This window comes from Dermacentor andersoni, chromosome 6, assembly GCF_023375885.2.
Source record: "Dermacentor andersoni chromosome 6, qqDerAnde1_hic_scaffold, whole genome shotgun sequence".
Classification (NCBI taxonomy): domain Eukaryota; kingdom Metazoa; phylum Arthropoda; class Arachnida; order Ixodida; family Ixodidae; genus Dermacentor; species Dermacentor andersoni.
Window position 1 is genome coordinate 84,201,406 of NC_092819.1, and position 26,453 is coordinate 84,227,858.

General features: G+C 47.5%; 1 protein-coding gene across 7 annotated transcripts in view; it reads right to left on the reverse strand.

Annotated features, from left to right (window-relative positions):
• The window catches only part of LOC126522473 (cytochrome b5 reductase 4), a 361,716-nt gene that overhangs the window by 150,382 nt on the left and 184,881 nt on the right, over positions 1-26,453 (reverse strand). For 4 of the 7 annotated variants that reach the window (XM_072288775.1, XM_072288777.1, XM_072288774.1 and 1 more), the window contains one exon: positions 24,043-24,081. The exons of the other annotated variants lie outside the window; for them this stretch is intronic. The gene's annotated coding sequence lies outside the window, so the exon portion shown is untranslated. The remainder of the gene's footprint in view (positions 1-24,042; positions 24,082-26,453) is intronic. 7 annotated transcript variants of the gene reach the window in all.

Genomic DNA, 26,453 nt, shown 5'->3' on the forward strand with positions numbered 1-26,453 from the left:
ACCTTACTTGCATCTCTATAGTTTTGCTATAACGACGCTTTTAAAGCAATAGCTTTTTTTAAAGGCCCCGTTACGTATAAAAACGGGCGTCGTCGGCGTTGACCGTGCGTTGACCGCGATTTGGACGTGAGTGAAAACTCCCCGATGGACGGAAACAACTACTAAAATTCGTAAACCGTTCAAACAATGCTCAAAGCGGTGCCAAATTTCGCAGGGAGGTTTCTGTAATCAAAGGAAAGTAATTGAGCTAAGAAGAAAATAAGGGTTTAGGTGGGAATCGAGCCCAGTACTTTCGGAATGCGAGACGGTCATGAAGGCTCGTTGGTTCAAGCGTGTTAGAGGGGTCGCAATGAATGCATTGCGGTCTCTGAGTTCAATCAATCAATCAATCAATCAATCAATCAATCAATCAATCAATCAATCAATCAATCAATCACTCAATCAATCAATCAATCAATCAATCAATCAATCAATCAATATTTATTTTCGCCGCAGACAGTACATTGTTACTGCAAAAATAGGGGGCCAGAGAAGAAAGCTGCATCTGTGCAGCTTGACTAGGCTCTAGCCACCCGTACAGCAGCAGTGACACGACGATTTGGTATAAGGATTGAGTTATGTAACCATCAGCAATTAAAGAAACGATCAGACACTTCCATCACAAATGGCAATTACAAGAACAATTACACAGCATAGATATTTCAATGAACAATTAGAAGCATAAGCAGTTTTAATACAGTCAAGCAAACAGGTCAAATAAGGTTTTGTTAGTAAGTGCCAAGAGAAATGTACTGTTTCGTGAATGGTAATTATGAGTACGGTATATATACAAAAAGCCGGCAGATCCCACGCCCTGTGGGAATCGATGTTATGCAAAGCAGTGTGCGGGGAGCCCACCAAGTTAACGAAACGACCATGAGAGCACCAAGGCGTATGCGGCTGTTTAATGACCTACATGACACGCATGTCATGACATTCATGTCATAATCATGGCCTACATTTATGCTCGTCATACACTCTTGTGATACTATGCCAATTTTGGTACATAGCAAGACGTAGGCGGCTGTTTCATGGCCTACATGACACGCACGTCATGACATTCACGTCATGATCTATCATTTATGTTGCTTTTTATGATATGATTAATAAAATTGGGCCACTCGGTTAGCCCCCTTTCTTCTCGTTCATACACTCTTGCCATACTATGCCAATTTTGGTAAATACCAAGTTAACGAAACGACCATGAGAGCAGAAATGCGTAGACGGCTGTTTCATGGCCTACATGACGCACATGTCACGATGGTCATGTCACAATCGATCATTTATGCTCTTCATACAGTTTTGTCATACTATGCCAATTTGGTACATACCAAGTTAACGAAAAGACCATGAGAGCACCAAGACGTAGGCGGCTAGATAGAGACTGTCAAAGTGGCAAACGTTCGCCAAGAAATGCTTCGCATTTAAACTGGCCTAATTAAATTGAAGTGAATGCGAGTGCTGGGGTGGTACTTTGTGCTTAAACAATGAATATGTGTGTATGTGTGATGTATCGATAAGCAGGTTGTGTTCTGGCTAGGTAAAGTGTCTTAGAGAAACGTACTGACGCGTACATGGTGATTGTGAGTATACTTATTATGAATGAGGTAATTAGATTGAAGTAAAGGCGTGGGGTGGTTCAGTGAACTGGCCGCATTTGTATGTTTGAGGTCGTGGTAAGAAATGAGAGCATGAAAAGCAGTCAGGGAACTTTTAATCCTATCCCGTGCTACTCTTAAAGCCGAAGCTAATGCGACCTCCAAATTATTCAGATTTCGCGTACTGCCCGATGATGCAGCAAGATGAGAACGCGAAATCGTACTTACGTGACCGGCATATGCTGCATATTACGTCGGCGCAACTATATGTCTATTATTACTGCCGCTACTGCGTTCCCTTACTGCACGTATGCCTACTGGCGACCATTTTGGAACCCACGGCACACCGACCGAGATACGCGTATGCCACAAAGTACGATTAAAATTTAAATTAAATTATGGGGTTTTACGTAGTGGAGGTCTCCGGAAATTTCAACCACCTGGGGCTCTTTAACGTGCACCTAACTCTAAGTACACGGGTGTTTGCGCATTTCGCCCCCATCGAAAAGCGGCCGCCGTGGCCGGGATTCGATCCCGCGACCTCGTGCTCAGCAGCCCAACACTATAGCCACTGAGCAACCCCGGCGGGTACGAAGTACGATCTCCAAAAAGAGTCAGAGGAAACGTAATAAAAGAAAAAAAAGAAAGCACGACAGAAGCTGTAGAATGATTAAATGTTCATTCATTTATAAAGCGATTAAACCTGACCACTCAAAACATATGTGAAACACACAACTCTCTAATTGCGCTGGCATTTTAGAGCGGCAGCTGTTATAGAAGTTTTCCCAGCACAGTTCATCGCGGGGGAAAATTGAGGATGTTCTGGGAAAGGCACCGCCAACCTGTCAACCACGTCCATGTGTCCACACACGAAAAATATTCTCGTTTCACTCGTGTCCGCCAGTTCTGGTTTTTAAGCGTGAAATGCTTTTAGCTCCTGTTGTCGGCGGCCTTCAACTGAGCTTGAGCCGTAAGCAAGAGCCGTTATTCGGGCAAGTTGCGAGAACAAAACGAGATCATTCCAAGCAGTCAAAACTTAAGAAAATGCGGTCTCCGGCCCTTCATACAAGACCGCATTACATACGCCAGTCACTGCCCCAACAAGTTAAAAAAACATATTGCTTCGGAGTTCCTCCTAATGTCTGTTCATAATATCACTCTATAGCTGAAACTTCTAGTACGCTGAAGTTTATTTGTCATTTCCGATAGCGACGGTCCATGAGCGGTCCGTTAGTTCCGCAGCGCGAGTATTGCGTCAGCTCGAGAGATGGCGCCACGTTGCGTGGCGGCTTTCAGGCGCTTTTCTTTTTCCGGCTGGACAGTGCGCTGTCCCCTTGGCGTCTTTCGCTGCCTGTCTTGCCGCTTTCGGCGAGTGCACATTATGGCGTGGTGTTGTTAGTGTATTGGAGAGTGCCGTTGCGAACATGCTCTACACCCATTTTAAGATTGTAGCTAGTTATCATCTCCAACCAATCTGCTTTGCCAGTTGCAATTTCATGCTTACGTCTACTATCGATTACGGAAGAGCCAGCAATTTTTTCTTCTTTTTTTGACTAAATCATAAACAAGAACCAAGAAATAAGGCATCTAATACAGCAATCACGTAGAATTTGTAAGATCATATAGAAGTATCTAAACATATCGAGCTGTCTAAGGTTTACGATTGCTGCTCGCAGACACTCAGCTAACGGAATGAACGGCTAAATGCAGTCCCTGCATTTATTTATTACGTCTCTGCTACCAACTGGTTGCACACATGCTTCCATCTGCCCTGCATCCCCCTACGAATGTCGGCACTGCTCCGGACCAGCTTCAGCTGCACTTCACCCCTCGAAGAGGCAGCGCAGGTGTGCAATGATCTCCTGAACAACATTGTGCAATGTGGTGAACGCGGTTTAAATCATGCATCCGGGACCTCAAAGAAGTGCGATGTGTTGCTAATGCATTTCTCTGGCATTTACCGCTACATCGCCATTAAATTTTGCCACTCTGACTCCTAATGGTGACACATAAAAAAAAAGACACACTGTATGCGGTCGCAAATAGGTTTCCAAGTATATGGAATTGAAATGTGGATTACCCATGAAACAAACGCACATTTTAAGAGCACGGTCCGGAAAGTATGAAAATTATTAGCTGCAGAGAAATGCGACAGAGCGCCACCAGTGAACAAAGCATCTGAATCTTCAGCGACCGTGGACACAGACAGCCCTGGCGAAACAGCAAACGCGTTTGAAAGACGTTGGCGTTCGGCGACGAACGTGCCCATTCGAGTATGAAAACGGACGAAAGAGCCAAACAAAGTTATTCCCATCAAAACAAAAGAAAGCGCCAGGAAAGTGAATTCGCTTTATTAGAAGAACGATGCGGGGCCGGCACGTATTCATTTCAGTTAGAATATTTAGGCGGCATTTTTTTTTCTTAATGTGTAATTTAGTATAAACACAGCCGCAAAGCAGCACAGTTGCAGGAGTAGTACAAATACGTATACATCAATTCTATATATGTGTGCTGTCCTGCGTTGCGCCACGCCAGGCGATGACGTAGTTTCCGCGAAACGGAAGTCTGCAGGAGATCTCTCGAGAAACCGCTTCGACAGTAACAATGGCGATGAGTGTTTGAACAAAGAAAGGCGCTTCTCCTAACCAGGGAGAAGCAAACAACCCATTCCTATATAGCAAACCGTTCGCTGGTTGAAGGGCGCAGTGACAGGGCGACCACGTCGGGATGCCATGCGTCAGTTACGACGCCCGCAAAACAAAACACCCGATACGAACATATACGTTAGTTACGCGACCACTGGACGTCATGGAGAGGGCTGCGGTTGCCTCGTGTTCGCAGGACGTTTATGATCGCTACGATTGCCATGTTCTAACAAAGCCCCACGATCGCCACGGAGGCTGCGATACACCCGTTGTACGCTTCCGTCTCTCGCACGACGTCCATTCTATTCGGACGGCAACGAATACGAGAAGTGCGGCCTCCATATACTCGTATAGATATTGATCGACTGCCAGTCGCCAGCGTCAGTGTGCCTTTCAGATGCATATATCACAAATACAGCGGCAACAAAGGAGCGGTCGCTATAGGATAGCACGTGGGCAGGATGACACAAAGGCTCCTTCCCACACGACTGTCGGCCGTGTTTGACAACTCGCGATGACGGCCGAACAGATCCTCGCCCCGTACTGGGGAAAACTAGGAAACTGTGTCGCGAAGGAAAATGGGAAAAGCGACCACCCTTACGACAAGTTTCTTTCCGCATGCCGACTAAGGAAATCTCGTAGGAATCATATTTGCAACCTATTAGGCCTGCCATGTCGGTACCCTGCCTATTGTGAACGAAGAAGAGAGCGGGATTTGGAAACGCCGATGGTAGCATCTTGTACTTTTTCTTCTGACATGCGTGGCGCCTGCATGACCGAGTTATGCACAACATCGTCGAGCACTCGACGAGCAACATCTCTTTATAGCGGTGCATCCAATGTGCCTTATCGAAGCAGTAAATGCGTTGTTTGCATGCACCGAGTACACAAGTCAGGGTGCCTGAAACATTCGCGTTAGACATTCTCTTTTTTTTTTTTTTTTTTTTTAGGGATTTCAGGTGGTGTCCTCGCAGTATTGCTTAGATGAGTGTTTATATGTTTAGATGAGTGTTAAACTAGATGGATTTGCGGACAAGTGCAGATTGTGCCACTGAAAGCGGATGCCTGAACATTTTCATCACCGAATATGGCAACCACAAGCACGCTGTGCTCCTAAACGGTAACTGATTAACAACCCCAGTGCTCAAGCCGAACTTGGGGACTCCACGTATGCGCAGTCTCACCGAAGCTATTCCTTGGGCCCGCTCAAACGCAAGTCGTTCGCGCCATTTTTCTTCGTAAACTTTCCTATCGCACGCGCACTTTCATCACCCGAAACGAAGACTCATTTCCGTACTCCTTTCCCGAATTGAGCGAAAAGCGAGTCCGCATGACTTTGTCGTTTCGCGGCGGGCCCATTTGTTCCTCTCTCGCGCCCGTGCGATGAACACTATGCCCCATCGGCATCGCGAAATCTGCCGCCTTTGTTAGAAAGTGCACTGGCGCTTCTGTTGTTCCTCTGAGTGGTGCGGTGCACCGTGGCGCTCCTTACCACCTCTGGATGGTAAGCACGAAGGATGCTTTCGTTCCCCGGGGCGTTGAACCTTATGACATCGCACAGGGACTCCATTAAACATCTCGCATGCATGCAGCAGGGATGTCGCAAGCAACGTAAGGCGTATACGTTTGGCAAAGCGTGCAAGCACTTTTCGCCCATGCGCCCACGTGCGGGACGGCACCTGTCGGAGAACCGGGTCGTAAGATACGCCGCGCAAAAAAAAAAAAAGCCACTCCATTAGCGCTGACGTGCGGCACGCGATCCTCCAAACATTGCTGCAGATGATGGAGCATCAGTGCGGGGCCAAAGGCCGCGCGCCATGCAACCACCGGCACGGCCGTGCAAGGCCCCGCCCCCGAAAACGACAAGCGAGACAGCGGTATGGGGCGAACTTAACGCTGGCTTTCCCAACGTATAGAGATCACGAAGCGCGTGCCGCATACGTTCCAGAAACGTGCGCGTTTGTTCACCGAAACAGCGGTGAACACGGGTGCCTCGTAAGCATCGGGTTTGTGAAGCCTGCAGTAAAGTGCGGAGGCTGCTGTTTCCCTAAGCGTATACGCACGCATCTGCTCGCCTCTACGTGCTCCGCCTATATAGCTGCGGGTCACAAATGAAACATGCCAAGTTACCTTTGTTTAGAGGCACTGCACATATGGTGTTTCGAAACCTCCTTGTTCGAGAGTAGGAGTACCCTTTTCGAACTAACGCAGGCGAGAAACTCTAGGCCTCGTGCACGCGAAACCCGTGTAAAATGCACATCCGTGGTGCATGTTACGATTGTTTTCTTTTTCGAACATTTTCTTATCTTCTTTTTTTTTTTTTCGAAAGCAGAATATAGCCCACTTGGGTTTGTTCAGATGGATTACCTGAAAAGGCCGATATTACACGAAAAACGCGATGTCCTGCTGGCTAATTAGAAAGATTTAGTAATTCCCCCTTTTTAGTTCAATTGAGGACACAGGTGTTGTAATTGTGAAATTGAAACCGAGCAGTTAGTGAAGTCATGCTTGCTTAGCAGAAACTTTGACTATAGTGCGACTTCGGAGAAAAGCGTCCTCAAAGTCTACTATGAAATGAACTGGCATTCCAGTGAATAACGTCTCGAAGTGCATGGCACGCTTTTGTAAGACTGTTAGCCGAACGCCAATGTACTATTTTGAGGTACATCTTAAGGCCTGATATCTCGAAAATGATGCTATAGCCTTGTGACTTCTTAAGCGAACATGACTTCCGTGCTACTACGCTTCAATTTCACAAGTGCAGCAGGTGATCTAATGTGAAAAATTTAAAAAGAAAGTTAATTGTGAATATTGTTGGGTAGCTAACTGGACATTGCGATTTGTCATGCAGGTAATTTGGGCCGCTTCCAGAAATTCACCTGAAAAGGCGCAACGGTGCTACCTGTCACAGATGGTTTAAAAAAAAATTTGTTCAAACTAAAAAAAAGAAAGCTTCAGTTGAGCAAAGCGAGGTGTATAACAGACAGATGATGAAGCATGGGTCATTGTCGTTTGTATTGTACTTTTATTTTCTCAGCGAAGCTACGGTAATAAATTGAAAGAGAGCAGCGGCTTCTATCCGGTGCAGGTTGCAGCATAGCCCATTCGACAACAGAAACTTCTGGCACGTGAGGAATCCGGCTTTACAGCGGCTTTCGCCTCTACTTGTAACTGACCGCACTTTCCACAGGGCGCAACGCTTCTAAGCTGCGCCATTTCAGTGACGGAAGAACATGCTTACCACTTAGCATGGACTTGTCAGGCATGCAAGCAGAACGCTCAGGTCCGAACCGGTCTCCGCTGCAGTACCACGACCAGCTGACAACGGATACCAGAATGCACTGCTTAAATTACGATAATAATAATAATAATAATAATAATAATAATAATAATAATAATAAGAAGAAGAAGAAGAAGAAGAAGAAGAAGAAGAAGAAGAAGAAGAAGAAGAAGAAGAGCAATACTAATAACAAAGGAATCCGGCCTGCGTATAACCTCTCGGGACAAGGCCACTGGAAAACGAGATGCCTCGTTGCTTGGATCCGCAAGGAGAGATAACATGACATGCGCTTTCATTCTCAAGCAGCCGGTTAGAATAGCTCGAAACGTAAACTAATCATTCCCATGTGCAGACAATTTCTGGTAACAAAAAAAAAGGTCTATGAATCTTCAAAATGTCGTGTCGAAATCTTGAAGACGACGTGCGGAGAACTCTTACTATTCTTCACACTATTGTCCATTACTACTTCACACTAGTGCCTACTATTCTTCGCGCGCTGTATCGCTAAGCCAGCGTGCCGGCGACTCGCTCCGACACTGTATAAAAACAAAACAAGCAAATTTCTTCAGCTTTCTCACTCACTGAGCCCCCTTATTTTCTTTGCTGATTTTGTAAGAACGTCTCCAAACATCATCTTTCGTATTCTTTTGCCGCATCTTTTACTTGCAACTTCATTATTGTAGCCCCCTCCCTCGTAAAACGTTTCACAAACAAGCCCTGGTCGCATCGCTAAAAATTATGCGGCGATCTAGCGCTAAATCACAGAGAAATGCGTGGGCATTACGTCGCACCACTTTGAGGTGTCGACCTACGTCCTCCATCTTCGGAGAGGCGAAGTGCAGCTGACGTAGATCCGGAACCCGACCCCCCTCAGTTGCACTATACGCATAGAGAGTGTCTTTTTTTCTTAGTTTTTTTTTGCATTAAATTTTAAAAAAATGTCTGTTGCGGACAGCGCAATTCTAACCCTTCTCTAAATTACTCGATCAGGCGGCCATTACTTTTACGAGAAATCAAAACAGCTAATCTAATAATTAACATACTTACGCTAATTACCTTTTCAATTTATAATTTTACGGCACATACTTTAACCTACGAATTGGAACTATTGAATTCGCAAGGCGTACCCACTTGGAGCGAATTCTAAGGAGTGCATTAGTTTCGAGATATTAATTTTCAAAGTGTCCGACGTACGAAATGCTTTGTTGTTCCAGTTACTTTTGTGCTTCAGTGCATAACACAGCGTTTTCTTTAAAAAACATAACGCCATTGAGCAACGACACAGCCAAGTCACCGCGGTGAGTGCTCTCTCTTGTGTAGAGGCGAACAAGGAAACTGTGGTTAAACTGTGGACGCTATAAAGGTGAGTTAAATGCATTAGACGGCAAAATCGCCCTTCAAACGTGAAGAGGTGCTTTTGTTTTCATTTATTTTGTTCCGCGCACGAGCGGGCTCTCACGACCGCGGGCCTGGCAAAGGCCTCTGATTTGCATAATCCATAGCCGTTCGGAGATTCTGTAGGGCCAGAAAGCGCGGGGGTAAGCTGCCGCAGCGTTCGCACAAATTGTACGAACAATAGCGGCCAACATATCCGTAAGAAGGAAAGCCAGAAGGAATGCAGAATGCATTCAATTGATTCTCGCCTCAAATAAAACCGTTGGAAGGAGACGAGTGCGGTAAGCTACCGCCCTACCCCTCCTCACAAAAGAAGAAAAATAAAGAAATAATAACATTAAAGATTTTAAAAATAAGAACAACGAAATCACAGGCCGAACATTAGACCGACAGAGAAAGAAGGAAGGAAGGAAAGAGGAAGGAAAAGATAGATAGATAGATAGATAGATAGATAGATAGATAGATAGATAGATAGATAGATAGATAGATAGATAGATAGATAGATAGATAGATAGATAGATAGATAGATAGATAGATAGATAGATAGATAGATAGATAGATAGATAGATAGATAGATAGATAGATAGATAGATAGATAGATAGATAGATAGATAGATAGATAGATAGATAGATAGATAGATAGATAGATAGATAGATAGATAGATAGATAGATAGATAGATAGATAGATAGATAGATAGATAGATAGATAGATAGATAGATAGATAGATAGATAGATAGATAGATAGATAGATAGATAGATAGATAGATAGATAGATAGATAGATAGATAGATAGATAGATAGATAGATAGATAGATAGATAGATAGATAGATAGATAGATAGATAGATAGATAGATAGATAGATAGATAGATAGATAGATAGATAGATAGATAGATAGATAGATAGATAGATAGATAGATAGATAGATAGATAGATAGATAGATAGATAGATAGATAGATAGATAGATAGATAGATAGATAGATAGATAGATAGATAGATAGATAGATAGATAGATAGATAGATAGATAGATAGATAGATAGATAGATAGATAGATAGATAGATAGATAGATAGATAGATAGATAGATAGATAGATAGATAGATAGATAGATAGATAGATAGATAGATAGATAGATAGATAGATAGATAGATAGATAGATAGATAGATAGATAGATAGATAGATAGATAGATAGATAGATAGATAGATAGATAGATAGATAGATAGATAGATAGATAGATAGATAGATAGATAGATAGATAGATAGATAGATAGATAGATAGATAGATAGATAGATAGATAGATAGATAGATAGATAGATAGATAGATAGATAGATAGATAGAAAAGCAAGCAAATTGCAGGGTCAAAAAAAGCGAGACTGCCCGCTTTTCAATGGTATAGAATAAGTGCTGCCTTTTCTCCGTGATAAGGTACAGAGTGCTGTGCGAAACGCAAGCAGTGCGGCGAAAGGTGCAGTGAGGGGGACTCACAAGCTGGCACGGAAAAGAGCACTCGGGAAAACGCGCTTCCCTTCAAGAAGCCGAAAAGCAGAGGCGACGGGCGTCCTTTCAAAAGGCTCACTGTTTGCGCAAGGCGACAAGCTCAAGCAGTTCCTGCGTACCGCGTGAGAAGGTTGGAGGCAAGTGTGCACACAACATTAGATGAACTTTTCTCTTCTATGTTTGCGGCGCTAGTTCTTGAAAATCGCAAGTATAGGGGCGAATAGGACATGCCGGAAGAAAGAAAGACGAGCACAGACTATATTAAGGCGACGAGTGTGAATGCAAGCCAATATGGAAATTAGCAAACACACTGGCCGATAAACAGTCCCGGTCGCACAACGCAAGGGACAAACACATGGAATGCTTTGCTATAACAACGTTATGAAGAAACACAGCGTTTTCCAGCAATCTTGCCGAATGTGTTTCGTTAAGGCCCGCATCTCTCGCTTAAAGTGCGTTTTCTACTTGTGTATATACGTATATCTGCCCTGGTTTCGTTCGCTCTTTCCTTCCTAATTTGACTATGAGTGGAGATGTAGCTGTTGCGAGGGAGGTGTGTTTACTCTGATCTTGCGACAGGCGTAAACCCGGCACAGACGCTATAAGCTGCTCATTTATGCCTTGAGACTCGCGAAAGCAAGAAGTTCGCGAGCCACTCAACAAACACGGCAAAAGCTTTCACTTACATAGCGCACACGGGCGTGCATGGTTACGATTATGCGTGTCGTCAGCCGCTCCAGCACGACACCATCTTCAATTTTTTGGTTGTCTCTCATTGCTCAGAAAAGCGTAAATAGAAATTGCTCATCCCCATTTCGCAACCAGCGAGCCCGCGGAATACAAAGATTAGAGGAGCCCTGCAACACATCTAGCAACAAGTAGTTAGATGCCTCTTTTACCTATGCGGTATTACCGTCCAAGTTACATTTACCATATTATCGCGATCCCGAGAGAAAAGCGCCAGAGATCGTGGTAGTTTTTGACAAGTTGTTCGACTAGAATTCCTGAGAAACATATTTTTACGCTTCCAGCAGACAAGTAAAAGCGACCGCTCATTGCAATAGCAGGTTATCCTATATAGGTTGTATCGTCGAGTTTCACAAGACCGACACCACTATAACCTCTTTCGGATCCACGTTTCCAGTAATTCCAAGGCTGCTTCGAGTTTCCTTTTTTTTTTTTCATAAAAGCGAGGACGCCTGTCTGCATATACATAAAGGTGAAGTATAGACTTACGCGTGTTGCCAACAAAACAGGGGCCTAATTTACAAAGCCTTTCGTTCGTAAGGTCCCTTTGCCACAGGCCGAACGCCTCCACTAAGATTGTCTAGCATCACGATTGGCTGAAAATTTGCCGTACGAATAATTTTAGCATAAGAGGTTCATGTCTTCTAACGCAAGAGGTGTTTCTGAACTTGCAAAGGTTTAAGAGCTACGGACAACCTCACATGCGATACGTCAAGGTCTAAGTTACGCGAATCACGGCAAATAAATTGCGCAATATGCTCGATCGAAGTTTGCATCGGTAAAGAAACGCATGGCGTGAGCGGATTTTCCGTCTACACCACCGCCTTGTTCGCGCTTGGAAATCGCGGCAGTGCGCGCGAGGCACTTTGTTGAGTGCAACGCTTCTACGCCGTATACTTTGCTCATTCGTCTAGAATCAATCAAAACTACACCTCACTGGCGGCACTAGTGTACGTGCGAGCGGGGATCAGACTGCATCGTGCAAATTAGGCTGAGAACGTAATTACAGGCAGGACAGCGCCTTTTAGGCTAAAGGAGCAGGCGGCACATGTCGCAAGCGGGGCTAATCTCGGTCCAGCGAGGAGACGATCAGCAAAAAGGTGCTGCGCCAAGTTATCGAACGGGTATCCACCAACGCGATCGATGCAGCAGACATGGGTATAGCGGGGTTACCAAAGTGAGAGAGCGGGAAGGGGACGACGGCGACAGAGCAGGCCGATAGACTTCGGTGCCTGCGCACGACGAAAGGGCGACGTCGTAATGCAGTCGCAAACGCCACCAAAGTCTGGAACACTAACGGCACAATTATAACGAATTTCGATCGGCCAAAAGTAAAACCCGACGCACGTGGCACTTTGTGTACACGGGGGGCGCCCCAGTGAATTTGTCTATGCGTGAGCTTCGCTTTTGGGCATTGTCTTCGTGCGCGCACAAGCTAGAGCTAGATGATGCCACGCGACCTTTCGTATACTTATGCCTGCACGTATACGCGTGGCACGCCTCAGGCCAACGACGGTCCAACAGATCGATGGTGCAATGCATTATCGCATGCAGCGGACAGACTGCTATATAGGCAAAAGAAAAAATGTCAAATGGGTTCCATTTTTACATAGCCAGCGGTCTTTAACGAATTCCAATAGCAGCGCACGGACGCAGGCACGAAACCTCCCACACACACGCGCGCGCGCGCAATGTCACCAATTGCCGTGAGAGTTTTTCATGCAGCATGACGCCTGTTGTGCTAGAGCTCCCAACAAAGGTTCGCTTTGCCAGCATGCGGCTGAAGCTGGGCGCCGAACGAATTCGCCCGGCCCGACGGCGGGTCGTGTTCGGTTTACATCCGGTGGCGCCGCCGGAGCGGCGCCGTTGAACCACTTCACCGGGATCGCCTGATGCAGGTGCCTCTCGTCCATTCGTCGAAATTCGCACAGCAACCCGTGGTGGGTCCTGATTGGAGGTTCGAGCCGATGGCAACTGCATCGACTCCTGTGGTTATAAAAGCCCGAACCACGGGACGACGACGAGAACAGCAAGCAGAGGCGTGCTCCCGTTTCTCACCGCACGCTTTAGTGCGAGTCCATTATGCCCCGGCCTCTGGGCCGTTCATGTAACGCCCTTGTACATACTGCATATAAATGTTTCGTTTAATCACCGTCGCCTTGGATCCTCCTTCGCAACAGTGGCGGCAGCGTTGAGACGTCTCCGTCACAACAGTTGGTTGGCAGCTGCGGGATCGACCGGCGTCAGCTACCCCGGCGCGGTGAGTGCCTGATGTTTTCCCCTCAGTTCACCAGACTTCTCTAGCACAGGTTATCGTAGTTTAGAGTAGGGCTGTGTGAAGCACTGTGGAGAGCTTTGATTGTTTCTGACCTAGTGAGAGTTTTGAAACCAAAGCTAGTGCCGAGGGAATAAACAAGACAGTGTAAAGAATTACCTGCGCGTGTCACGCTAGTAGCTCGATAGTAGTGAAAGGCAAGGGAATTCTAGCAAGGGCAAACGGCAAGAGGCCACTGTGAACAATGGAGAACTTTCGGGTAAAGGAACTCATCGAAATTTGTGAGGAGCTAGGCCTTACCGTAGGCCGTGCGAAACGAAAGCAAGCCATTCTTGATATCATGAAGAACGAGAACGTAACTGCTGAGGAGGCCAATGAGGCCTGGGCTGCGATCAATGAGCGCCGTGAACGCGAGCTCGAGGAGGCCGAGAGGCTGGAGCGTATACGTAAAGAGGAGGCTGAGAAGCAGGAGCGTATACGTAAAGAGGAGGCTGAGAAGCAGGAGCGTATACGTAAAGAGGAAGCCGATAGAAAAGAGCGGCTCGCGACAAAGAGGTTGGAGTTAGAGCTTGGGCAGTCCTCGCCGGCGGTAGCTTCTACGACAGTTCAGGCGAGCGGTCCAAGAATTCGGGACCAACTGCCGCCGTTCGTAATTGGCGAAGACATGGCAAAGTATCTCGTCAAATTCGAGCACGTTTGTGAACGAAACGACATCGAGAGGTCTCTTTGGGCACAGACCCTGTTAGCTATGCTTCCTGGGGAGGCATCTGACGTGATAACGTGCCTGTCAAAAGAGGCGTTTGAGAGGTACGATGATGTCAAAGAGGCTCTATTGAGGAAGTATAGATTGTCACCCGAGGCTTTCCGGCAAAGGTTCAGGTTCGCAAAAAAGGGCAGTGAGTCGCACATCGACTTCGCATTCCGCCTTAAGGCTGATTTGATTGAATGGCTTAAGGGCGAAGAAGTTTATGACGATCGAGATAAAGTGGTAGAGTGCGTAGCATTGGAGCAATTCTACCGCTGCATCGAAGATGACGTCAGGCTCTGGCTGCAGGATAGGCTTCAAGAAGTAAAGCTGAACAAGGCAGCAGAGCTAGCTGAGGAGTACTATATCCGCCGAAGCTTGCATAATAGGGCCGTGCGAGTGGAAAAAGCGGAGAGGAAGGACGCTTTTACAAAGTCCGATGAAAGGAAACCGTTCGCGTACCGCAGTTTTCGGAAGGACTCATCTCCTCCTAAAGAGACTGTGAGGAAAGAGTTATATGAATCGCAAAAATCAAACGATGATGTCAAGCAGCGAGCGGATGCCGCACGTGCATTTGAGACGCGGAAGCCGCTAATCTGCTACAACTGCAAAAGGGAAGGGCACATCGCGGCAAACTGTAAACAGAAGGTTGCTTTTGCAACGATTCGAGAAACAGAAAAGAACATGCGGTTGTTGGAACCCTATATGCAGGAGATAAGCGTCAACGGGAAAAAATGCCGAGCACTCCGGGACTCAGCGGCCACTATGGACGTGGTCCACTCTTCACTAGTTTCTCCAAACGACTTCACAGGAGAATGCGCGTGGATAAAGCAGGTTGCTGAGGAGCAGTGTGCTTGCTTACCGATCGCTACGGTGATCATTGAAGGCACTTTTGGTAAGCTTAGTACCGAAGCGGCCGTGTCTGCAGCCCTCCCAGAGCATTTTCCTTATCTTTTCTCTAACAGCTCGGAGCAGCTCCTAAAAGAACAAGGAAAATCGTTCTTTGCCAGCTTGGCGTGCATGGCCCTCACGCGATCGCAAGCGCGGAAGCTTACGCAGAAACTTGATGCTGCCCCAGAGAGTGAGACAAAAACAGCGGCCGAGCAGCGTAACCCGAGCAGTCAGTCGACCGGGCTGGAGAACTCCCGCAATAGTGCAGTCGGGCCGTCTGCTGCGGAAGAGGGTTGCATCGTCCCCACCGGCGGAGAAACCGAACCAGCGCCGTTGGGCGAGGTGAGCTCGACGTTGACCCCAGTCTCTGACAGCTGGAATGAGCTACTGAACGTTGACCGAGCGACGTTCATTCGAGAACAGCAGGGGGATATCTTGATAAAGGACTTGCTTGATAATGTGAAACTGAGAGCAGCGAGAAAGAATGTTTCATTCCATGAGAAATCTGGCTTGTGGTACCGCAGTTATACGGATGTACAGGGTCGTAAGTATGAGCAGCTTTTAATCCCTCTAAAGTATCGCCGACAACTACTGGACCTCGCGCACGAGAACGCGTGGGCAGGGCATCTCGGCTTGAAGAAAACGAAAGCTCGACTTGCCCAAGAGTACTACTGGCCTCGTTGTTGGAAGGACATTGAAGAGTTTGTGCGCTCTTGCGATACATGTCAAAGGGTCGGCAAGAGTACTGACAAATGGAAGGCACCAATGAAGTTGGTACCAGTCATAACTGAGCCTTTCCGTCGGCTGGTAATCGACATAGTAGGGCCACTGCCCGAGTCCGAGAACGGATGTCGATACATTTTAACTGCCCTGTGTGTCGCAACGAAGTTTCCGGAAGCGGTGCCACTCAGAGAGCTCAATTCTCCTCAGGTCGTTGACGCGCTCCTTTCTATATTCGCTCGAGTCGGATTTCCTTCGGAAATTCAATGTGATAATGGTAGCGTCTTCACTAGCTGCCTAACCTCTACTTTCCTGGAAAGGTGCGGAATCAAAGTGTTCCACAGTTCGATCAATCACCCGCAATCCAATCCAGTAGAGCGAATGCATTCAGTGTTGAAACGAATATTGAGAGCTCTTTGCTTTGAGCGGAAACGTGATTGGGAAGCATGCGTTCCAGCCGCAATGTTCGCTTTGAGATCTGCTCCCCACGAGAGTACGGGTTTCAGCCCAGCGGAGCTTGTATACGGTCGAAGTTTAAGAACCCCGCTGCGCATGCTACGAGAGGCGTGGGAAGGCTACGAGGAGGACCCAAATGTAGTTGCGTACGTTCTTAACTTGCTTCAGAGGCTCGAAAGAACTAAAGACCTTGTCGAGAGCCACCTTAAGGCTGCACAGGCATTGTCAAAGGTGTACTACGACCGATCAGCAAGGAAGCGTACTTTTGAAGCAGGTAGCCAAGTGATGTTACTGCGGCCTTCTAAGAAAAATAAACTCGAGGTTCATTGGGAAGGGCCAGCGAAGGTTGTATCGAAGCTTTCCGATACAAACTACGAAGTGAAACTAGGCAAACGACCGAACAAAATCTACCACAGCAATTTGATGAAACCATACATTCAGCGTCACGCAGTGGTGAACGTAGTTTTGAGTGTTCAGGACGAGGAAGGTACGGAAATCCTGACCACTGCGGACATTAAAGAAGGTGGTCCGAATGTCCTGCTGGAACAAGTAAAGTTGGAACCTCGCCTAAGCGAAGCCCAAAAGGAGGACTTGAAAATAATCGTTTCTGAGTTTGAAGAGGTCGTTTCCGATCGGCCCGGAAAGACGACGCTAATTGAGCACGACATTGAACTAACGTGCGAAGAGCCGATACGTAGTAAGCCGTATCGTTGTTCTCCTGTACAGAAACGGATTATAGCGGATGAGATCCAGCGCATGTGTGACCTAGGAGTCATTGTGCCGAGTGAGAGCGACTACACCTCCCCTCTAATACTAGTCCAAGTACCGGGAAAGGATCCGAGGCCGTGCATCGATTATCGACGCCTCAATGCGATAACCCGAGATCAGACCTATCCGATACCGAACCTCGAGGAAAGGGTGGAGACGGTATCGAAGTCGAATTACATATCCACACTAGACCTTGTGCGAGGCTATTGGCAAGTCCCCCTCACAGAGCGGGCCAGTCGCTACGCTGCGTTCGTTTCCCCGAGCGGAACGTTCCGCCCCGTCATGTTGAGTTTTGGACTCAAAAACGCGCCGTATTGTTTCACCAGTCTAATGGATCAAGTGCTTCGTGGCCTGTCTGAGTACGCACTCCCTTACCTCGACGATGTCGCCATCTTTTCAAACACTTGGGTCGAACATCTGGCGCACTTACGAGTCGTGCTGAGCAGGCTGAAAGAAGCAGGTCTTACGGTAAAACCTGTGAAGTGTCACCTTGGTTGCGCCGAAGTGACTTATCTGGGGCATGTGGTGGGGCGCGGCCGAAGAAGACCGTCTGAAATCAAAGTAGCCGCGGTCGTGAACTACCCCCGACCAACCACCAAGTCCGAGATAAGGGCCTTTTTAGGCTTGGCTGGATATTACCAGCATTACGTGAAAGATTACTCTGCGCTTGCTTGTCCTCTAACTGACGCACTTAGAAAGTCTGAGCCAGTGAAGGTGCAATGGGACACGGCAAAAGAGAACGCATTTCAAATGCTGAAACAAGCCTTGAGCGAGAAACCAGTTCTACTGGCGCCAGACTTTTCAAAAGGTTTTTTGATCCAGTGCGATGCGAGCGACCGTGGTATGGGAGCGGTGCTGTGCCAAGAGGATGATAACGGCCATGAACGGCCAGTTTTGTACTTGAGCCGTAAACTAACTTGCAGAGAAGAGGCTTACAGCACCTCTGAAAAGGAATGCGCCTGCGTCGTGTGGGCCGTGCAGAAATTGGCCTGCTACGTTGCCGGTTCCAAGTTTGTGGTGGAGACCGACCACTGCCCACTGACTTGGTTAAATAATATGTCGTCTAAAAGCGGCCGGTTATTAAGATGGAGTATGACGCTCCAGCAGCACAATCTTGTCGTTCGCTATAAGAAAGGAAAGTTGAACGCGAACGAAGACGCATTGAGCCGTGCGTTCTAAACAGTGCTGCCTTCGAACTCCTCGTAACTTGCATTTCGTTACTTCACGAAACGCTAATGGTGTTGTTATTACCTGAGGGCAAAATTTAGACACCTCATTTTCAGCCTCAGCTTAGTGTTTTCTGACCAAGTGATCTCAAGAAAACCAAAATTTTGTTTTGTATCGTAATCATTACGTGTCATGTAGTGACACATTGTTTGTGCCGCGCTTGAGAGTTCTGTATACCACATGTATCTCTTGTCGAAGAGGGAAATAAATTGGGACAGAGACAAAGCTAGAACCATTTCGATACGTTTGAGTCTGGTATTCTGACGGGTGACAAAACGGCACTTGCTCGTGTTGGGGGTTGCCTGTTGTCGGTTGGTTCCCTGATGCTGCAGAACTAACGCTTACCGGTGCCGAGAAGAAAGCCTGTCGGAGCTGCCAAATAAAGCTGGTCGAGACACTTGGGCGACAAGCCGGAGAACGAGTGACCCTGGCCTGGCGAGTGGGGCCTGTTCACGGGAAGGAGCGTGGAGCCACCTATTCCCCGGAGCACGGAGGGGAACCTGGATGGGCCTGACCAACAAGCGCGCCCGGCATCCGAGCCACGAGGGAGCAGCTCGTCTTCCTGGCGCATGGTCTGGCGGCGGGGGTGCTGTTGTGCTAGAGCTCCCAACAAAGGTTCGCTTTGCCAGCATGCGGCTGAAGCTGGGCGCCGAACGAATTCGCCCGGCCCGACGGCGGGTCGTTTTCGGTTTACATCCGGTGGCGCCGCCGGAGCGGCGCCGTTGAACCACTTCACCGGGATCGCCTGATGCAGGTGCCTCTCGTCCATTCGTCGAAATTCGCACAGCAACCCGTGGTGGGTCCTGATTGGAGGTTCGAGCCGATGGCAACTGCATCGACTCCTGTGGTTATAAAAGCCCGAACCACGGGACGACGACGAGAACAGCAAGCAGAGGCGTGCTCCCGTTTCTCACCGCACGCTTTAGTGCGAGTCCATTATGCCCCGGCCTCTGGGCCGTTCATGTAACGCCCTTGTACATACTGCATATAAATGTTTCGTTTAATCACCGTCGCCTTGGATCCTCCTTCGCAACAGTGGCGGCAGCGTTGAGACGTCTCCGTCACAACACGCCGCACCCATTCAGTTATTAATAAACTAACGCGCTAGACATACGCAAACGTAGATTCTTCAAACGTTTAAATTTATGTCTTTGTGCGCGTCGATAGGCACGAGACCTACATACGAAGCAGTTTGTAAAGAAATGCACTTACATCACTGTAAGGTGCCGAGAAAGGCCGCAGTTTCGCCCGAAAGGTGAAGCATCCACTGCGATAGCAAATTAGAGGACAGCTATACGAAGTAAAGACGGTAATTTTATAGGCCGTATAAACTTGTAGACATAGACATACTAACTAAATTAACAACCAGGGTGCCACGCGCGCACAGAGCAAACAAATACACCTTACTCGATTATCGCAGAAATTCGCTGTCAAAACGCCGGCGTGAGGAAACACGGCAGCAGCAGCGAGTGTTGGCGACATTCGTGGTTTCGCTTCAACACAAGGTGAGCGCCGAGAGCACACGGCATGCACAAAGCTACGAGCCACCCACGCACCTAGACTCTGCCCCCAACGCAGATCGCCCTCAAGATACGGCCGCGCGACAGTGCGCAGACGCCACATGCGCAGTTGCAGCCGGAATATAGAAGGCCGCCCCCTCCAGCAACGTTAGGTGCCTCGCGCGCGACGGGAGAGTGCGCGCTTCCTCCCCGCTTTCGTCTCTTTCGCGCGGGCGAGATGAAGCAGCGATTGTCAGTTCCCCTTGCACGCTTTTGCTAGCACATACAGCGTAGGGCGCCCGGAGACGTCCATGCGGAACATCACAGCGACGGCGACACCAACGGCAGAAATGCGCTTGGAGTATATCCGTATAATTGCCATCGCAAGATAAAGCAAGTTTACTTCGAAGGATAATTGCAAGCGACGGCAAGTGCGCACCTATCAACGAGAACGCCCTGGGCGCCGGCACGATGCCCTCTGGGCTATGCCTAATTGCGCGTGAATCCCCAGGGCAAAAAGCATTACAGAAGCTCCTGTGCGTGCCTTCGTACTCGCGCAGCACAGTCCAGAGGAGGTTCTCGCTCTTCCCGATTCAAACCGCCCGAGCTCGACATAGTATGCATGCATTACAAAAGAAAAAATCGCCGCCCCATTTTAGTCCGTGAAGATGGTCGAACAGCGAAGCTGTGTCGTTCACGAGCCAACTCTCGCCGACGCTCGCGGTAGGCAGCTTCTTACTCAGGAGTACGCACTGCTCGTTATCTTCCCATAGCTGTAGCTGGGATAAAATGCGCGGAACCACTAATCCAAAGCTCCGTATATTGGGCGCAAGGCCCACCACTGGAGATGCGGGCGCTGCAATGACTCTGACGACTGGTTGGATTGGTTTGGCGATTGACGTAGCTGAAGGTATTGCTTGCTTGCACAAGGAGTACCGGCAGCCACATGCTCCTTATCGGGTTTCAATCAATCACTGAGCACTGTTCGCTGGCCACAAACCGCCAGCACAGCATTTGTTTCTTTCGCGGCAGGATGGAATATATGGTCAATGAATTCGATGCCGATCTGGCTCCATCGCCGAAAATACACCGTGTGACAACCGTATGGTTCCCGTATAAGAAAACATTCTCACTGGGGGGAAAGCTGTAACTCCAACCCCCATCGCAAAAAACGGTCACGTGGCCCGTTTTTAGCGATGCCCGACAACGACGGCACAGGGTCCGCATAAACAGCTTCGCCGTAAAAACACGCGTAGGCGACATGGCACTAGACAGCCCGCGAGACTACTGCTGATGAGCGGCAAAAACAGCGCCCTGGCCGACGCGAAGGCGTCTCACGACACTAGCGCAATGAGGAAAGCCGGCAGCGACATTACCGGCGTCGTTTCTCAACGGTGCACGAGGGCGACACCGATGGGAAAACGCCAGCATTTTTCTGGGCCCAGTGAAAGGATCACAAAGATGTGGCTTCAAAGTTTGCACTGTCCGTTCCCCTCAGCCAAGCACGTGCACAACGGTGCGGTATGCCCCCTCCTAGCTGCTAGTGTTTGCGCACACAACGCTCACGCCAGCAGTGGGAGCCACAACGCTGCTGTAGCTCCGGTAGAGCCAATTGAGCGCAGCGTAAAAGTGCGGCCTTTTGGCTTCGTCGCTTTTGCAGCAAAACGCACGGCGCGCCTCTCGTGATGGTCTGATCCATGAACGTGCGGTCCGCGCATGCGCGTCGATACCGTGTCAGCACGACGGCAATTGCTATCGTAATACAAAGTGAGTACGAACTGCACAACCAACAGATAGAAATGGCAATCAAACCAATAAAACAGCATGAAAAAAAGCGAGATAGAACAGGCAGGCAAACAATACACGACCGAGTACAAAGAAAGCCTCAAACAAAACTCGAATAATTCCACTGAAGTGACCCCCTGCATACGGCGTCGAGCAGCCTCTCTCATCTGAAGGGCAGAAGGGCGAAAAATAAAATAACTAAAACGACAGAAAGCGTGTTTCCGCGGGAGTAAACCGATTGTACCAGAAAGATTGGCGACGTTCGTAGCCTTAATCCTCTTATCTGCCGACCCCCGTTTCGGATCCCTTCTTCTCCGAGGAACCGTGCCACAATTTGGTAGCATGGCGCCAGCATGTCCACCCGTTCCGTTAGTCGCATTAGGCTGAAGCGCGCAACGTCAGAGCACGGTGTTATTTCCAATATCTCGTATTGGGTGCATCTGTCGAAGCGGATCCAAGAGTTCACAGTGTCTCAGACTGTGCGACAACGTACATAAAAAAGTAATTGTAATAAGAGCAACAAAAAAATCACGTAGAAACTCCTCTGGGAGTTCTCTAAGTTTGCGTAAGCATTGTACCACTTGCTCATCTCCAAGCAGCCCGGTGTCCTTATCCGGGTTAAGAAACTTGATACGACCGGTATAAACAACAGCGCTGCGGCAACACGAACTGCTGCGAACGGCGGCGCAAGGTGAATTGTTGAGGCAAGCAAACTACTGCATGCGGTGGCGCCAGATGCGCTGATGACACTCCCTTCATTATAAGCTGGTATAGGTCTTGAGCACCTTATCCATCCGCTTCGAACCATTATGCGAGGCACTGGCCATATCTTGAACGCTATATGCGATGCAAACAGAGAGTGCCGACTGCTGATAGCTTCGCGCGCTGTGTTCTCGCCGCTTCGTTCGCGTAGCGACAGACAGCACGAAGGTAAAGCCGCTCGCTGCTGCGGGCTCAGTCTTTATTGTACGCGTGATTCCAAAGAAGGTATGCATTTTTCGCTTCACTTTCCTGAGTGCTTGAAGCCTGCCTCACCTCCGCCACGGGCCGGCCCGGTGTTGCACACTCTCCAGGATCGCAGCCCACATTTCTGTTTTACGTGACGGACGGTTCTCTCATCTAGTAAGCATAGAGATGCTTACGCATTAAAGGATATGGGAATAAGAGCTAAGCAGTTTATGAATGCCCTACCCATCCTGCGTTAAACTACTAACAGATTCATACAACTGCACATAAACTGTGCACACATGATCAAAACTGTACGGACACCCTCCGTGGTAGCTAAGTGGCTATGGTGTTGCGCTGCTAAGCACGAGGTAGCGAGATCGAATCCCAGCCGCAGGGCCGCATTTCGATAGGGGGCGAAATGAGAAAACGCCCGTGTCCCGTTCATTGGGGGCGCACTGAAGATCCCTAGGCAGTCAAAACTTATCCGGAGTACCCACTACGGCGTGCTTCATAATCAAATCGTTCTTTTGGCACATAAAACCCAAAGAATTCAATTCAATTTAAAAAATGTACAGACCACGGATTCAGACAAAAAAAAAAAGAACTGAAGTTTTTCAATGCTTAGTTACGAGGTATAAAATTGACAATCACTTCGGTCCAAGCTTCACCACACAAACATCACAATGCTCCCCAATTCTCTCCTGTGGATATCAGAAACGAAGAAATTAATTTTTTGAGAACCTGCGGACGGTTCACTTCTGATATAGAGTTTAGTTTCAGTCTCCTTTCATGTACCTTAACGTATTACAACTTTCTGTACCCTTATGTGAACCACTGCTTTGTCTCATCATTATTACTCACTGTATCTATAAAATCCTCCATCTAGTACACTGGTTTAACCTGTGTTCCGTTTACAAATTCAGCGTGTGTCGAGTGCTTCTATGTAAGCTTGCAATACATAAGTTGTTCCTCGCCATTGCGGCCGTAAAATGAAAAATAAAAAATATTTCATTTCAACTTCGAACGTTATATTCTAGATCCATCTTTCGTGCTATAGTCTAGTGAACTACGGAATCAGCATAAACTCCAAATTTTAAAAGATCGGCTGTCCCCAACCTCGAACAATAGAAGTACAACGTGGACGAAAAATAGAAAGACAGGAAGAAAAAATGCATCCTCAGCTGCATGGCGCCAGCCACCGCCACAGCGTCAGCATTGCACTGCAGCGAATTAACTGGAATAGCGAAGACTGCAAACACGCTGTTCTTCTCCTCTCTCCGGAGGAAGATGACGAGAAGCTCGGTAGCCGACGGTGGAAAAACATGCAGCATGTTCAAAGCGTTACAGCAGTTTTCATAATGTGTACTGCGTTTTTGTATGGGTATACATGCTTGGTTTGTTTATGTGCCCCATACTGTTCCATTCCATATTTATCTGTTTTGATTGTTGTCCCGCAATCGTTCCTTCATGTAAGGCCTTCTGAGCATGAGGGTACCCGAATAAAAACGAAGCAAAACTCACGAGGACTTGGGAGTTACAAGAGCTGGTTCTCGTACATACCTGAAAAAGGACACCGAAAAGCAGTTAAGCAAGGCAGAGAAGGTTGTACAAATATATATATATAAATACTAATAATTAAAAAAGAATAACAAATAGCGCCACCAGAAAGGAACTGAAAAGACCATCTGAAACCGTTGCATTCAAATTTGACCGCTCCAACATCTCAGAATGCACTGAACGCACACACAAAGACATCAAGTACGCCGTAGCGCAAAAGGCACACAGCTGGCGACAGAAAAGACGGGGACGCGGTGCTACTAACAAATGAATGATTTATTGCACGTTATCGATACCGTCACGTTGTCGTGACGGCGTATAGGTTAACACGCTGTCAAATGCGTAACTTCAAACGGTTAACTATTTATTGCGCGAGCCTGTGCCCAGCAAAACAAGTGGCACTCAAAGGTGAACGATAGCGGCGAGCACAGTCGACGATCGTCGAAATCTGATCTGCGGGCCAAGCGCATCGGCTTTTATACACGACTCGTCTAAGGTTCCAGAGTAATCGCTGGTGCCCGCGTGCATTCCAGAAAGTACTACACTATTCGCGTAGCCCATGCACATTAGCGTAGCGAATGCAGATTACACAAAGTTTGGTGACACGGAGAACGGATAGAACCATCGATGACATTCGAGAAACTTCCGATACATGCAGGCGCGTCCTGCGCTGAGCCATAACGTTTAACATTTGTTAGCCGGTGAAAAGCGGTCACTCGAGAAAGGCAAACAAGTAAATGTGTTTGACATATATATATATATATATATATATATATATATATATATATATATATATATATATATATATATATATATATATATATATATATATATATATATATATATATATATATATATATTGCGAAAGAACAGAAGAAAGCACACAAGCAGAACAACCCAGCAATTCATTCATCACAGGCTTCTACCGCGATCAAAACTGCGTTTCCTTTTCCTACAAGGAAACCGAAAAAGAAAATTAAATTATGCGGTTTTACGTGCCAAAACCACTTTCTGATTAAGAGGCACGCCGTAGTGGAGGACTCCGGAAATTTCGGCCACCTGGGGTTCTTTAACGTGCACCTAAATCTAAGTACACGGGTGTTTTCGCATTTCGCCCCCATCGAAATGCGGCCGCCGTGGCCGGGATTCGGTCCCGCGACCTCGTGCTCAGCAGCCTAACCCCATAGCCACTGAGCAACCACGGCGGGTAAGGAAACCGAAAGGCAAGAGACACAATTTTCGCTGGCAAACAAAGACAAATACGAACACACAGGCACTCACGCTAATACGCACATTACGGCATGAAAGGCCAATATAATAACAACAATAATAATAATAATAATAATAATAATAATAATAATAATAATTCACATCGTCTCTTAGACGACTTGAAGGCGAAAGCCCACGTGCCGATGCATTAATGACGGACACATGAAGAGCATATCCCCCTTAATTCGATTAGTGTACTTCGCTTAGTCATCCCTCTTAATTCCAAAAGTCGTGGGTTCGACTTCCACACAAGGTCGTGTGTTCAAGTGCCTTAATTAACTTCGCCTTCATTAACACCAAAGGTCATGGCTTCGACTCCCACCTAAGGTGGAGTGTTCATAATATTAACACCAAAGGTCATGGACTCGACTCCCACTAAAGGTCTAGAGCACTTAGCCTTTTTGCACCTTTCGCGTCGTCGACGCGTTTTTCCTCAAGGTCGACTGACTAATGAGACATATAAGGTCTTGGCCTTCATAAATCAAATGCCTATTATAGCACTCAGGAAGCGCTGCGGAGCCTTCGTACTCGTGCACTTAAAATGTAATACGCGAGGCAAAACGTACTAAGACAAATGTTGTACGAAAACAATGCGAGATCGTGAAACAGAAAGAAACAGGGAAACACAACACGAGGAGGGCGGACGTAAAAGGGAGTTGATTATAGATACAACATAATAATAACAATAAGAATACGATAACTGCAATAAGCAGTTCTGCTTCGATGTACTCCTTTGCATCTGGCCTACCAATCCCAGCAGTAGAAACGAACAAACGCTTATATAAACAATGTTCAATATTGGACTTCCGTTGAACGTCCCTGTGCACCCCATGCTCAGTAACTGTTGCCACTTCGTGCACCTGCAAACGAACAAAATGATCCGAAGGGGAGGTTCGCGTTCTCGGCGACATGGTGGGGTTCGTAGCCCTCCGTCACGTCGAATGCACAAGACTCCAAAGTTGCACACCTCGACAAAAGAGCATACAAAAGGAATCGCGTTGGCTTGAACTTCGGCTTCAACGGACGCATGCGGTGTAAACGATGAATCATTGCGCGTTACACAATGACAAGGATTAAGCTTACTCATAACGAGTACCAGCGACGTC